The sequence below is a fragment of the Sinocyclocheilus grahami genome, unplaced genomic scaffold, assembly GCF_001515645.1.
Source record: "Sinocyclocheilus grahami isolate Dianchi unplaced genomic scaffold, SAMN03320097.WGS_v1.1 scaffold380.1, whole genome shotgun sequence".
Taxonomy (NCBI): domain Eukaryota; kingdom Metazoa; phylum Chordata; class Actinopteri; order Cypriniformes; family Cyprinidae; genus Sinocyclocheilus; species Sinocyclocheilus grahami.
In genome coordinates this window covers 984,965-1,001,626 of record NW_015505559.1, presented here as the reverse complement: position 1 = coordinate 1,001,626, position 16,662 = coordinate 984,965, and the positions used below count along the sequence as shown (strand labels likewise).

At 38.6% G+C, this 16,662-nt stretch overlaps 1 pseudogene; it reads right to left on the bottom strand.

Annotated features, from left to right (window-relative positions):
* Positions 1-2,073: 2,073 nt before the first annotated feature.
* LOC107549741 (immunoglobulin superfamily member 3-like) lies at positions 2,074-8,559 on the bottom strand (annotated as a pseudogene).
* Between the last annotated feature and the right edge of the window lie 8,103 nt (positions 8,560-16,662).

The window sequence follows — 16,662 nt, the reverse complement described above, 5'->3', positions numbered from 1 at the left end:
TTTAGAAAAGATAATAGTACACTCCTACATTTAGTACCTGGTATTACCTCCTTCATTAGCTTCCTAGGCATTTCTTATAACTATCTCTAAGTCTCTAGTAGGCCTGACATATCTGTGCTTTTCAATAAAGCTTCTATTTACACTATTACTGTTTTAACTCTATATGTAATCAATTAAATGCTATATTGGTGAACAGAATAAAAAAAAAAAACTAAGAATAATTCTAAAATTGCAGCATGGGGAGAGAAAGGCAAAAGTGATTGGCCGAATACCTCAAGCGTGTGACGGAAATGTTATGCACCTTAGCATACTGTGATGCCTTGTCCCGGCCGGAGCGACGAGACAAAAACATGAAAACCCATTATAAACGAGGCATTTGTTGCATCCAGTGGGGACATAATTACAGATTATAATGACTTATACTGTCTTTTTACGCGTTGCGTTGCATCACGCCACGTAAACATAAAACCATGTCTGCATTTGTGATCGGAGAAATGACAAACAACAAGCTCTAACTCGCGTTTGAATCGTCAGTGGCAAATCCTTTAAATATGAATACGTATGCTGAGTTTCCTCACATTTAGAATGTTTTTATTTTTCATTAGTGCTTTGCTGAATCTAATAATTCTGAATGGGTTGTATATTACTCATATGCAGTCAGGTCAAGGCAGCTGGTATAGTGGTCTTTTGGCATCTCTATATGGCTATATTGGCCATTATTTAATTTTAACCTGCAGATAAATTGCTGTGTAAAAGGCATGAAAAGTTGTTTCCTTTTTCACCATATGAAGGCATATAGATATTAGAACATTATTTGGGTAGTAGTGGGTGATAGACCTTAACAAATAACATTTAAAATGGACCTTTAAACCTTTTATTCAACAAAACATGTTTGGGCTTGTGGCAACCACATGTGACGACCCCGGGCTGGACTCTGCTTCGTCCACGGTGAAAGCCGATCCGGCGATCCACAGCACAAAGTTGTAGTATTTCCTCAGCAACTAGCACGGATCAGCTCCAGGCATGACAAAGCGGATATCATCCTCTTTTGGAAGGCCAAACAAAGTAGATTCGCTTTCACAACGAAACATACAGCGTCGTCACAACATGGAGGCAGCAACAATACTACAGCGTGAATAAAAGTAACGCCTTCTTTCTTTGTGTGAACATTTGGGTGGCGTTATGCAAATCTTCCCACATCGTGACGTAGACATGTGGGGGCGTGATAGAATGAGCCGTTTTAGGTAGGCATGGTTGACTCTTAACTTTTATAAAGAATATCTCTTTGGATTTGAGACTTTAGTCTTTGCAACTTTACAGATCTTCTTTATGCACCAAGAGCTTGTAACACTCCAAAGAGAAAGGAAAAATTTAAATCGCATCATATGACCCCTTTAAATATATGTTGCAAAATAATCATGAAATTGCATTATTTAGTCATACTATTCGACTGGTAGTCATGTTAGCACCTATTAAAAAAAAAATCTAAACTCTCTTTTGTTTTGTGTATGCGGGGCGCCGGACAAATGGGTGTCTATTAGGTCCACAAACATTTGAAACGCATGTGACTTGAGGCTGAGCTCTAATTGGCTTGTTTCAGATTGTCCTCAGACCCTCCCACTTTTGATTTTAGCGAATCAGTATTGTTTTTTTTGTTTGTTTTTTTTGGCCTCATGTGATTGGATATCTCTTCCGAGATGAAAGTATAAATTAAATTGTATCTTTACACAAAATTCTTTCACAAGACTTTCAAATGAAGGGGAAAAAAAATGCGGATCATGGAGCTTGGACGAAGTTGGCTAGCTGGATGTGATGTAAGTCATGCCTTTTTTGTTTCCCCTGTTTGTTATTTCAAAGTCCTATCACCGAAGGATTGTGGACAATACCACAACAGATCAACTTCCTGATAGAAACAAAGTCTAACCCTGAACCCAAACCCTAAACATAACCTACTACTAAAATCAGAGGGAAACATAAGCTGATGTTGTACTTCACAAGTGGTTTTCCATCCTAGTCCTGGTGACCCACAGCACTGCACATTTTGCGTTGTCCCTCTTATTGAACACACCTGATTCAGATCATCAGCTCATTAAGAAAGAGCTCAATGAACTGAGACATGCTACATTCTGGATAGTTACCTTCAGTGTGAACATAGATGGAGAGCTCTCCAGATTTATCTGAAGCCAATTTCTTCCAGGTGTTAGCAGTTAGACACCACTCCTCAACCTGACAGTAGTATTGCCCCATATTAGTGGGGCTGATCTGTGGCACAGTCAGTTTATAGTGTGTGACCCTTGGTTGTCCAAACACCATATATTTATCACTAATTGCACTGTGTAAGATACCATCATGCCTGGCAGTGAATATGGTGACTGGTCCTTCTTCCTCCTGAACCTTGAACTAGGTGACTTCAAATGCAGACTTATGTGTGAGACAATGACACAGTCAATAGTGAACCCATGCAGCCTGATGATTGGTAATGTTGAATGTTCGGTTCTGCTTCTGAACATGCAGTTTACTTTCTGCTTAAATTGACACAACATCAAAGATCAAACAACAAGAATGAAACCAAATATACTGACACCTTTAAAGCAGATCCTTTGTTGATAGCAATAAGCAATATGACATGGTTCTGTAAGTCATTAATAGGACTGCACTAAGAGACTTAATGTGAATGAGATGTAAATGGATGTATTCCTGATACTGCGAACTGTGACAATAGTTGAGCCTGATTGTACATGTGCTGTTTGTTTCCACTGGCCCTTACAATCGAACTGGTACTGCTCAACTCTACTCTGGTAGCTTCCACTATCAGCTGTATCTGAGTTTAATGCAGCCAGATGGAAAGTATCAGAAGTAGGTCTAGAGAAGCGTAACCTGTCCTTAAGTTACTGGTTTTCTGTAAGGTACTGAAGTTTACCATTAGAAGAGTAGGACAATAAAGATATCCCGTTAAAAGATTTTGGGTTATTAAACACCCATCTGAGACTGTAGTGATGAGTAGGGTCCTCTTTTCTTACATCCAGGGAGCATTCAAGATCAAACTTATCTCCCTCATTGATGTCAAGATTCGTGTCAGTCCTGTCCATGGCAAAGCTGTCCTCTTTTTGCTTTTCCTCTAATAAAACAATATGTATCTGCAAGCAGATGTGCCCAGAATTATGCAAAATGCAAGCGTTTCATGTTAAGAATTTTCATCTGCTTGCCTGTATAGAGTATGCATAATGAATAAGGTGTGAATTTGATCTTTTAATATAAACGTACATTAAGGCAGGTTAAGCATTTTGTTTATCCTAAGCGCTTTAGAACGTCTCTTCTTTTTAGTGACTAAAAAACTGGCAGGTGCTGTATATGGGTCGCAAGAGCCCAGAACTTGCAGTTTGTTTACATTTAGTTGTTTTCTTCTTTAGACTGGTGAAATGGTCCAAATATTGATGGACAGATGTAAAATTGACAGGCCTGTGCTGCAGTTCTGTGAATGTTTTGCCCTCCCGGTCTCCACGCCGATCACACAAGTGAAAATATTAATTAATATTACTCGAAACTTATTTCTGTAATTGCACTGTAACTTTTAAAATAAAATGTGACCAGGTTAGGAGATGGGGAGGATTAGGGGAAAGGGTAGATATGGTCAAAACTGAGATTATGTGTAATTTTATGGAGGTACTTTAAATGTAACAACTTGTAGGTACACTTTTTTTTATGTATGTACATAGTAGTTAAAGACACCTAATGTAATGTGGGTTCAAACTCTCTTATATTCCAACTCGGGGAAATTCACACAACAAATTTCACAAGGTGCATCCGGGGATTCTTTAAGCAGCATTGAAAGAAGTATGCTGGACTTTTGATGACAGGTTGTTAATTTCTCTGACTCCTGGACCAAGTCACCTCAAACACTGCTGCATCACTGGACCGCGATTCAATGACACAGTCAATGGTGAACCCTGCTTGTAGATTGGCAATGTTCAGGCTTTGTTCCTCCTTGTGCACATGCAGTTTGTCCTCTAGTTAAAAAAAATAAATCAGGACAAATGAAATTTTCTGATGTTTTCACAGTTCTAAATTGGAATATAGAGTACTCCCCTATAAGCTGAACAGTAACATTGGTAAACCCTGACTTACCGATTGCCTTAGGTGACCATTGGCCTTTACAGTCCAGCTGGTAGCAAACCAATGCCTCTTATTTCAAGGAGTATCACAAGGCAAGCATCACTATTATTGTCACTCTTAATTAGGTTTAGGGATTTTGTAACATCGCTAATCAAATTATTCAACTTCTGTGCTTAACTTTCCAACTGGTCCCACAAAGGAATTCTGTTTTGTATTTGTATTTGCTAGAAATATGTATGTTTCTCATTACATGGTAGATGTTCTTAAAAATAAAAAATAAATCTTTGCATGTTTTTTACTCAGCCTTGGTAACCTCCCAACCAGTTCTGTACGTAGCAATATATTCTGATATATGAGTGTAGAGGAGAAACAACTGTATCATTAATTACCTTTAGTCGTGATGCTCACAGTCTCTGGACTGGACATTTGTTTTTGTATTTTTTTGAAGGTGCCATCTTCATTCATGTTTTCCTGCCACACTTCACACTGGTATTGGCCCTGGACGTGTGCCCGAACCGAAAGGATGGTCAGTAGTCTATGTGACTGGTTTTCACTGCTCTCATCTCTTCTACATTCTCTCTCTCTTTGTATCTGTCAAACATGGCGAGCACCCCAGATGATCCAATCTGGGCTGCTCTCTGCTGGTTCTTCAGCCAAGTCACCGAGAAGAAATGACCAGGAAGGTTCTGTGCATTCACTCTGCAGCAAATGTCCAGTGCGTCTCCCTCCTGTAGTGGCCCCTTTGAAGCCTTCATATAAACACTGAACGAACCTACATCAGGGGCCACTTTTGAGACAGAGGAAATATGTGAGACGAAACCGGTTCTCTTACAAAACGTCCTGTGTACTGAGACTGTAATCATACTCACTCAGGCATTACAACCGGTTCTGACCTACATAGTTACATATGACATATGCCCTACATTATTATGCCATTATTATGCCACAACTTAACTGGTAGAAGCTAGAAATGCCATCATGGGTAGGCTTTGTGACCTGCCTTCATCCTCAAACATTTCCAAACAACTCCAGGTAACAGACAATATGACACAGAATACATTAATACAGGCTCAATTAAATTTTTTTTTCTCTTCTGTGAATTATTGACTAAAAAGAGCATGAAACTATTAAATTCAAGAGATATTTAGATATTTATAAATGGAAATAAATATCAACATTTGTTTGTAAGGATATTATTGTTACTTTCATACATTAAACTTTGTTTTTCTTAGACACTAGGTGTAAAATCTGGTTCCTGAAGTAAAACTCAGTTGAGAACCTCTGGTTTAAATTACAAAATATAAATCTCACAGATTCGTTTAACTTCTACATTGCATGCTGTGGTGGTTTTGTAGGCAATCTGTGTCCAGGAACGGTCTGGGTCTTGGATCCACTCAATGGCTTTGCAGTAGAACTTCCCCTGGTCTGACTGCTGCACTTGAGGCATCTTCAGTCTGTAGGTTGTGTCCTCCACCTTATCCGTGCTAATAAGACCAACATGATAGTGATCCTCGAATCCTCGAATCTTTGTCCAGAGTAATGATTGGCCGGGAGTTTTCATCCTCTTCACCGTGAAGAAACCAGGTGACTGACTGATGAGTGTGTTGAAAAGTCTGGCTGGAGACCTGGCACTCAAGCTGAAGAGGATCACCTTCAGACAAGCTCTGAGAGGGAGAGCCAGAGTAAGATGCCTCCAGGGTGTCCGCAATCACTGTGGATAAAACTGTCTTTTTTCTTTTTAACAACTAGTTGATGACCAAAATGCATTTTTCAATGCAGGTACCAACATATAGAGAATTTATATCAGCTGATACTATATCAGTGACTGATGGCTGGTACAGTATTGTTTCATATAAATATAGCTTATAGGCGATCACCTTTTGGGATGAATGGAAACGTGAACTGATGCTAATGGATTGATTTATCTTTCAATAATCTCAAAATGCCAAATCATCTCATTAATCGCCAAAACACTCAAGATAAATATCTTACCATTAAGCTTTGTCTCTGCAGCATAATTTCCCGAAATATACGGCATCTGTATTTGGGGTCTCACAGAGCAAATCACCTGCATCCTCCTCCACAAAAGAACTGAAGAACCTGACAACATTTGAATCTCAATATCTTTTATTCTTACCCTATCGGAGAACATTCTGTAGGGAAACTATGGGTCACTAGTACTGATCATATTTATGTCCACGTTTGGTTTCTTGACAATGAATTGAAAATCCTGCTTAGCTGGGCATTTAAACCATGTAACATTACAGAATATGGAGACTGGATTTCCTTTCACTCTATACAGAGAACCTTCCTGGATCTGGACCAGACGCTGACCGCTGCACAGATCTGTGTGGAGAGACTGGGCATTACTTTAATATTACCTTGATTTTAATTTGTTATATTTTCCCCGAAAATGAACAATTTGTACTCATTTACTCGCCCTAATGTTGTTCCAACCAGATATGATTTTTTTAAAATACACTTTTTTCCAAAGTGTAACAAAGTGAATTGGGCTGGGGATATCAAACTCCAAAAATGTCTAAGAGCATGACATACTGTATGTGTAACTGCAAATAAGATTTAAGAGCTTCAGTTAATTTTTTAGTAAATAACACTTAAATGGCAGTTAGCTAGATTTTTTTTAACTTCAATTAAGAGTTTAGTTTGAAGTTAGTACTAACCTCTTGTATATAACTTATATGGTATCATTTTGTCATTTTTGGAGTCTGACAGCTGTGAAATTAATCACCATCCAGCTTGGATGATTGCATTTCACACTGGGTTTTGAGCCAGCATGAGGGTGTAGCATTTGGACCAATCAGACAAACAATTATTCATTATATTTTATGAATAATCCAGCAAACCCCCTCACTCAAAAAAGCAAAATATGTGTTAGAGTTCTGTGGACAACCCCCGAAGAGCAACTAACACCTCAAAAAGGCAGAACAGGCCTCTGGTTACCATGGCAAGCAATGACAAATCATCTGATAACATTGGTTTTATTGCTCAAAGGAATGTGTAACTCTCTCTCAATTTCCCCATAGGAAAGACACATAATGCCCATAAAACGGAACTTTTCCACATTTCTTCAAAGAAAACCTATGAATGACATACATATCACCAGGACATTGTGTGTGTATTATTACTGTTTTTTATTGTCTTTTCTATTGTATGCTGTTTTATGCATATAAACACTAGTTAGTGTAACCTCACCTATACCATGAATTTACATTGTACATTGGTATCTATGAATTTGTATTTTGAGGATCTAAATGATATTGCATATTATATGTTGATTCCTATGCAACATATCAGTGTTATAAGAATCTTTAATAGTTTTGCACACCAACATCCAATCCAGGCAGTTACATATGCAAAATATCATGATCGAAGGCAAAGAGTCATAAACTTTCCTCTCTCATCATCTCCTGCTGCTTTTCTGCTTCGTCTTCTGGTTGCTGCTCGTGTGGGACACACCAAGTCCCTCAACTACAATGGTGTCTTCACTTTCCACCTGGGAGAAAACTCGCCCGACTACCACTGAGTCAGAATACCCTCTTTGGAGTTCGCCACTCTTCAAACCCCAGAAGAACATGATCAAAATTCTAACACCATCAAGACTTTCATCTGAGACTGCATCCGGACGCTCAATCAATGGCCAAGGCAATGCAAGCATCGTACATTTAACTAAATGAAACAGAGGTTTCGTGTAAGCTGTAGACCCTGTTGAAAAATGGCGCTGATGGTTTCACACAGGTGGTTAACTGACTCTTTTCATAGCTTCATTCCCTGTTTCTCTAACGGTTTCATTCATTCAGTCTAATTTGCCCTCCCCCCATGTATGAATGATTGTGTGTTTGTTTGTTTTTGTGTTAGTGTTTAGTTAATAAAACTTTTGTGCACAAATTAAATGAGTTTCTGATTCTGTCACTGCTTGTGAATAATGTCCCTTTGACGATTCTTGATCTTGTTATGCTCTAATGCACTAGTACTGTAAGAAAGTTATTTTCTATGGCCACGAACATATCATGTGAGTTGATATGAAATTACACTGAATGTTTGCTGGGCAAACAGATTAGTTGATGGTTATATGAATTCTGCTTGTTACTACTGGCAGCTGATATAAATAATTGTAATGAATTATAATTAAGTGTAATTATTTATATACATTTGCCTTTTGAGCTAATTTGCTACAAGGGTGAGTAAATTAAGCAGATTCATTTATTTGGTGAGCTAACATTTTAAGTACAACTTGATGTTGTCCATGATAGAACAAAGAAAACACCTTAAACAACGTCCCCAAAACTTATACATCAGAGAAAATAATTCAAGGATTATATTTCTAATTTTTAATATATTATACAATTCAGTCTTACCCCACTGCAGGAGTCCTGTGAGACACAACAATAGTGGCAGGTGCCACAGTCAGCACCAAAAGTCTACCATCCTTAATCTGACTGACCCTGTCGCTTTCTCTCTCTTCTCCTCAGTACAAGTTATTACAGGTTTCAACAAGAGCGCCCAAATCTATGTGTTCTCTGAAGTAAGATAAAATAAAAGAGGAAACTGTCATGAATATTGGTTTCCTGTCTCGCACACACTCTTCACACTTGCTTCATTGACCTCGAATTTTCATAATTTATGTGAACAGAACATTATAACAAAACGTTTTTATGCAGCATGTGATTAATATCATACATTGACTGAAAATCTGCAATTTTGTGCCATTTAATTTTTTCAAAATAGTGCATAGTCAGGAGAGGAAATCCTGTCTTTGTAAATTGCTTAATGTAATTGGAATATTACTAACCTTAAATTAACATTTCAACATAAACACTACGCCTCCAATTTTGAAAATTGAATTTTTAAAAAATCTATTTCTGTAAGAATTGCCAAATGTGTTTACACACACAAGGAATTTGTCTTGGTGTCAGGAGCTTCCAGTACAGAAAGTACAGACATAGTGCAGGCATAAATATAATTTAAGGTAATAAAGTGAAATAAAACACTAATAAAGAGAACAGACAATAAATAAATAAAAATATAATATGGTAATAAAATATAGAGAAAAAGAAAATATCAATAGACAGAATTGTAAATGTGCGTATGTGCTATTTACAGATGAAAGGTTTTGATAAGTTATTTAGAGATGGACAGTCCTGAGATGTGTTATGTATTGTTCAGGTGGAATGTGGCCTGGGAGAAAAAGCTGTTCTTGTGTCTGGCTGTTTTGGTGCTCAGTGCTCTGTAGCGCTGGTCAGAGGGCAACAGTTCAAAGAGGGAGTGTGCTGGGTGTCTGGGGTCTAGAGTGATTTTACCAGCCCTTTTCCTCACTCTGGAGGTGTAAAGTTATTTGGGGTTAGGCAGGTGGCACCATTAATCCTCTCAGCAGTCATGACTGTTAGTTGTAGTCTCCTGATGTCTGATTTGGTAGCTGAGCTGACAGATGAACACAGGACAGACTCAATGACGGCCGAGTAGAACCGTGTGAGCAGCTCCTGTGGCAGGTTGAACTTCCTCAGCTGGCGAAGGAAATACAGACTCTGCTGGGCCTTTTTTACAATGGAGTCAGTGTGATTATCCCACTTCAGGTCTTGAGAGATGGTGATGCTCAGCAACCTGAAAGACTCCACTGCAGCCACAATGCTGTTCATGATGGTGAGTGGGGGGAGAGCAGGGGGGTTTCACCCGAAGTCCGCGATCATCTCCACTGTTTTGAGCGTGTTGAGCTCCAGGCAGTTAGTCGGACATAGCTGTCTCACTCTTTGTGAAGTATTGTTTGTCTAGGCTGTAGTTATGAGTGGTTTCTCTTTGTTATTTCCATGCCATGTTGTAGTTTACCAACCTTGCTTTCATGTTTACACTTTTGTATCCTGTTGGTGCACATGGATCAGTCCACCATGTTACAATGAAACAGAATATTGCATTGTGTAGAAATTATAACAAACTCCTAAAATAATCAGAATTTGGACATATTCAGATTAGTTTTGAGTCATATAAACTTTTCAATCTGATTAAGACAAAGTTCTGATTCCATGAATTCTGATTCCCACACCTGGCAGATCTGAATGCAAGTTTGCAGTCAGTTGTGGAGGATTACACTTGACCTGGTCACCTGACACACCATAGGCACCCTGCCTTGAAGAATTTTTTTTATTGAGGAAGAGGAGGACAAGTATGAGGATACACCTTACCGCTATGTTGTGAATTGCTAATTGCTGTGGTTGTTTCATGTGAGGAAAAGGTTGCTGGAAAAGAGGGATTAATGTATTAATTTACAAAGTAGACAACAGTGTCAATAAAGAACCTAATTATTTATTTATACATTTAAGTATTTATTTGCTTGTTTTACACTTTTGTATCCTGTTGGTGCACATGGATCAGTCCACCATGTTACAATGAAACAGAATATTGCATTGTGTAGAAATTATAATAAACTCCTAAAATAATCAGAATTTGGACATATTCAGATTAGTTTTGAGTCATATAAACTTTTCAATCTGATTAAGACAAAGTTCTGATTCCATGAATTCTGATTCCCACACCTGGCAGATCTGAATGCAAGTTTGCAGTCAGTTGTGGAGGATTACACTTGACCTGGTCACCTGACACACCATAGGCACCCTGCCTTGAAGAATTTTTTTATTGAGGAGGAGGAGGACAAGTATGAGGATACACCTTACCGCTATGTTGTGAATTGCTAATTGCTGTGGTTGTTTCATGTGAGGAAAAGGTTGCTGGAAAAGAGGGATTAATGTATTAATTTACAAAGTAGACAACAGTGTCAATAAAGAACCTAATTATTTATTTATACATTTAAGTATTTATTTGCTTGCTTGCTGAATTTTTAATTAATGAAAATATTATTATTATATATTATTAATATATTATATATTATAATGCCAGGGCAGGCTACAACACCTATAGTCAGGGTGGAATATGTCAAAGATCAATCTAAGTGCACGGTAGAGAAGTTCCCAGGTACAGAAAGACACAAAAGTCGTGGTGAAACAAGCTTGAAATACATTTGCCTACTGACTGATCTTACATCAGACACTAGACAAAGCTGATATTCCATTCACGAAATATAAAACAGTAAGGGTGGATGGTGGCGTCTGCTTGTCTGTGGTTATTTGAAATTGTACTAGTATTAAAAAAATACTTCTGAGAAAGCAATTCATGCTTATAAGACTAAGTGTCTTACATACATGCTGCCTCAACCATTTTAAGCAGAGACCGCAGAGGGCTGAACAGCTCTCCAAAGCACACTGAATGTCAAAACAGAGTCAAAAACTCACTAACCACTAATGTTCTCTGTCATTTCAACTCCACGGGAAAAGAATTTAAAGCTAACATGTTATTCAGCTTCTTTACGTTTTATACTGTGTTGTTCAGGTATTCTAAACGATTCTAAACGATATGGTTACAATTTGATAAAGAAAAGTAGGAAATGATCATAACAAAACGGTGTGAAATCATAACGTCTCTGCCTGTACACTTGTGTGTGTCATGGGAGACACAGAAACTGTGGGTTGAGCTACAGATGAAGAACACACTTTTGTGCAGCCAAAGCCCTCTGTTTGGCCACAATGTAAATATGAATTTAAATACAGCAAGAAAAGGAAATGCTGATAAGAATTTAGAAAACATGCAGCTGTGTAACTCCACACTGTGCTTCAGACATTAAAACTCTTAACATTATTTTCCATATTAAGTCTACTATTCAAGTGTCATTACACATGAGATGGGCATTGAAGCACTGAATGAGGCATTGAAGGAATCACTCTCTCTAGTGTCTTATTGTTAGGATGCCCTCTTGTGGCTCAAACCAGTTTAAAAAAATCAAATTAGAAGATGTATGTGCACATTCATATATTCACATATATTTTTTGGTTTCTCTGCTGCCACTGTTTTCTTTAAATCCCACCAAGGATTTTCAATGGAATGAGCCACTCAAGAACATTAGGTAGGATACCTAAACCAAGCTTTGGCTGTATAATCATTGTCCTGCTGGTCTAATGATCATCAAGCTTCAGTTTACACACTGAAGGCATCACAAGGCCAAAATGGCCTGATGTTCAAACGAATCCATGACTTAAGTCACAGGGTCAAGATTTCCACACATCCTGCAGTAGCAAAGCACCCTTATAACAAGACTGGCCTATTTCCATGTTCAAACATGGGGATGGTGTTCTTCTGCTCATAAGCCTTGCCTTTTTTTGCGCTAGACACCAGAAATCCAGGAGTCCAGAAAGTTTCAGTTTGGTCTCATCTCTCCATCTCTCCATTAAATATTCATCTAGAACTTTTTTTTTATGGCAGAGGTATATATTAACAAAGTACAAATAATTTGTTACTGTGACTAAGTAGCCTAGCCTACTGATTTTCGACATTTCTACTTTTTTGTTGACTTTTACTTTTCCTTCACACGATTTTATAGAGAAAATACTTTTACAACAATACTTTTCTCTAGATCATTTTACATTTTGAGGGCCATATTTTAACGATCTAAGCGCATGTTCAAAAGCGCACGGCGCAAGTGTACTTAGGGGGGTGTCCGATTCCACTTTTGCTAGTTTAACGACGGGGAAAACGGTCCACCATGCCGGGCGCATGGTCCAAAAGGGTTGTACGTATTGTTTTAATGAGTCATGGGTGTGTTTATTGGTTTATTGCATGTGGGCAACGTGCAATAAACCAATCAGAGTCTCATCTCCCATTCCCTTTAAAGGCCAGTTGCGCTCGTGCCATGGCGGATTCGCTATTTGGCGGAATTTGCAAGAGCAAAGACTGAACGCTTCTCCAGAGAGGAAAGATTCTGCTTGTGAGCGAGGTTAAAGCACGCGAGCAGACCATCTACGGGGCACATTAATAATCTTTTACATTGTAATCCTTTAATTTTTAATATTTGGCATGTTTGTGCACTGCTGGGCGTCCCTGTGTGTGTAATAAGCAGAGTGAACCCGCCTAAAGGCGCATATTACTAACGCACTTTTTAATTTACAAAAAAAAAACAATAAATAAATAAAAAAAATATATATTGCACCATTGACTTTAGACCAGGTTTTTGTTGGTCAATGGCACAGTCTATTTCAGTTGCCTCCAAATAGCAACGCGCCAACAATGCGCCTGAACACACCACATTTTTAGACCAGCACGCCCTTGGGCGCACAAATGGGCGCAAATGCAACGTAGCGCAGGACGTGAAAATGATAACTGCATCGGGCTGAAACCAGCAAAACACACTTGCGTCGCGCCTGGCGCCGCATTGCACCAGGTATATGATAGGGCCCTTAGAGTTAGGGACCCTCGGGGGAACTCTGAAACTGGTGGACGGAAAGCAGGGGGCGCCCTGGATCGAAACCAACAATTTTTATTGCCGTTTCCAAAGATAGACTCACACTATTCACACTTCATATTATACATATTATACATTATACACATACAATAAAGTACCAAAAAGTACTATGGAATTACCATTGTGTTTTGGACACGCCAGAGTAGCCTACCATGTAAATATCATGGAACATGAATTTGGTAGCACTTTATTTTACAGTCCTGTTCCTCATGTACATTGAACAAAATTATAAACGCAACACTTTTGTTTTTGCCCCCATTTTTCATGAGCTGAACTCAAAGATCTAAGACTTTTTTTATGTACACAAAAGGCCTATTTCTCTCAAATATTGTTCACAAATCTGTCTAAATCTGTGTTAGTTAGCATTTCTCCTTTTCTGAGATAATCCATCCACCTCACAGGTGTGGCATATCAAGATGCTGATTAGACAGCATGATTATTGCACAGGTGTGCCTTAGGCTGGCCACAATAAAAGGCCACTCTAAAATGTGCAGTTTTATAGCACAGCACAATGCCACAGATGTCGCAAGTTTTGAGGGAGCGTGTAATTGGTATGCTGACTGCAGGAATGTCCACCAGAGCTGTTGCCCGTGAATTGAAATGTTCATTTCTCTACCATAAGCCGTCTCCAAACAGTAAAACTGCACATTTTAGAGTGGCCTTTTATTGTTTCCAGCCTAAGGCACACCTGTGCAATAATCATGCTGTCTAATCAGCATCTTGAAATGCCACACCTGTGAGGTGGATGGATTATCTCGGCAAAGGAGAAGTGCTCACTAACACAGATTTAGACAGATTTGTGAACAATATTTGAAAGAAATAGGCCTTTTGTGTACATAGAAAAAGTCGTAGATCTTTGAGTTATGGGGGCAAAAACAAAAGTGTTGCATTTATAATTTTGTTCAGTATACATAATATGTACTTATTGTAGTAATTACAGTAACTAGGTACTAACCCTGAACCTACCCCTAAACCTAAGCCTACCCCATGTTACCTTATATTACCAGTACTTTCTTGGGTAAGTACATTGTAAGTACACATACTGTAAAATAAAGTGCAACCATGAATTTTATGCTATGAATAATCATGCTATATGTACCATGGTATATTGCCACCTGATACTTTAGCCTGCCATCACTGTGTTTTGGTAGGCCTACTGGCACAGTACTTTTGTGAGGAGCTTTAACCCTCTGGTGGTTTGGTCATTTTAGACTGAAAAAAAAAAGTTAAATTCTTTTTACATTATGTCTAACAAAATGTCTTTGTGTTCAGATTTGACTGTAGTAAAATTAATGCAAAAATGGGGGGTCTCTCCTCAACCACCACCAGTGTGCAGCATCCACTTGGATGATGCGATGGCAGCCACAGTACAACAGCGCCAGTACGCTCACCACACACACCAGCTACAGGTGGAGAGGAGAGAGAGTCATAGAGCCAATTCAGTGGATGGGGATTATTAGGAGACTATGATTGACAAGGGTCAGTGGAGGGAATTTGGCCAGGACACACCCCTACTCTTTAGAGAACCCACACAGACCACAGGGTGAGCACCCCCTGCTGGTCTCATTAGTATCTCTTCCAGCAGCAACCTAGTTTTCCCAGGAGGTCTCCCATCCAGGTACTGACCAGGCTCAACCCTGCTTAGCTTCAGTGGGCAACCAGTCTTTGGCTGGAGGGTGATATGGCTGCGGATATAATGAGATGTCTTTCTCTTTTTTTCACTCCCACCAGATGTCACTAATCTGCCTTCAAAAATTGGATTTTAAAAGCATCGTCTCCATTTTAACATGAAATACTGCCATAATTGAAAATAATACAAAAATACTCGAAAAAAGTATTATTTTCAATGGGGGAAAAAAAAATCATAATTATTACATTAATATTAATTATTATCATGAAAATCTCTCAAAATACAAAACAAAAAGAAAACAATATTATTGAACAAAATATATTAGATCAGTTATATTAGACATTAGATGTTCACGAATATATGTAGAATAAAATAAAATGTTTTTGTATTGTATAATCCATACAAAGCATGCTTGTGTTTATGACTACAAAATCATGTTTTTTTTGTTTGTTTTTAGGAGTTGTGAGTGGGCAACATTAGTGATTGCTAATGCAATAATAGAATTGCTCCTGATATCAACATGCTAACAGATGTGGTTATTAATTTATTTTTGGTGACCAGATACATTGAAGACTACACTTCATATTGTTTTTCTCTGAGAGTGCTGTACCAACATCAGAAGTCGTTCAACTACATTGGGCTGATATTCTACTCATATATGGTCAAATAAGCTCCATGACTACTGATAATAGGGCTGTTTAATTCTTGAATCCATGGAAAGCAGCAGCAAACAGATTGGAAATACCAGGTAAGGTTAACTTGTTTCAACAGTTGAACAGGATCTGTTCAGAGGAATGGCATAAAATCTTTGCCCTCGCTAAAATCTAATGCTGGTTTGCCAGAGCTGTTCTTACCCATTCAATCGCAGCCATCAGTGCATTTATGGTCTGGGTTGAAATCAACGCAAAGTACACAACGATCACGGCCCCATGTTGCAAGGATCTGTACACAATTCCTGGAAGCTGAAAACATCCCAGTTCTTGCATGGCCAGCATACTCACCGGACATGTCACCCATTGAGCATGTTTGGGATGCTCTGGATCGGCGTATACGACAGCGTGTTCCAGTTCCTGCCAATATCCAGCAACTTCGCACAGCCATTGAAGAGGAGTGGACCAACATTCCACAGGCCACAATCAACAACCTGATCAACTCTATGCGAAGGAGATGTGTTGCACTGCGTGAGGCAAATGGTGGTCACACCAGTTACTGACTGGTTCTCGGACTCCCCCCGGACCCCCCAATACAGTAAAACTGCACATTTTAGAGTGGCCTTTTATTGTTTCCAGCCTAAGGCACACCTGTGCAATAATCATGCTGTCTAATCAGCATCTTGAAATGCCACACCTGTGAGGTGGATGGATTATCTCGGCAAAGCTCACTAACACACTAACACAGATTTAGACAGATTTGTGAACAATATTTGAAAGAAATAGGCCTTTTGTGTACATAGAAAAATCTTTGAGTTTTGAGTTCAGCTCATGAAAAATGGGGGTAAAAACAAAAGTGTTGCGTTTATAATTTTGTTCAGTGTATATATATATATATATATATACACACA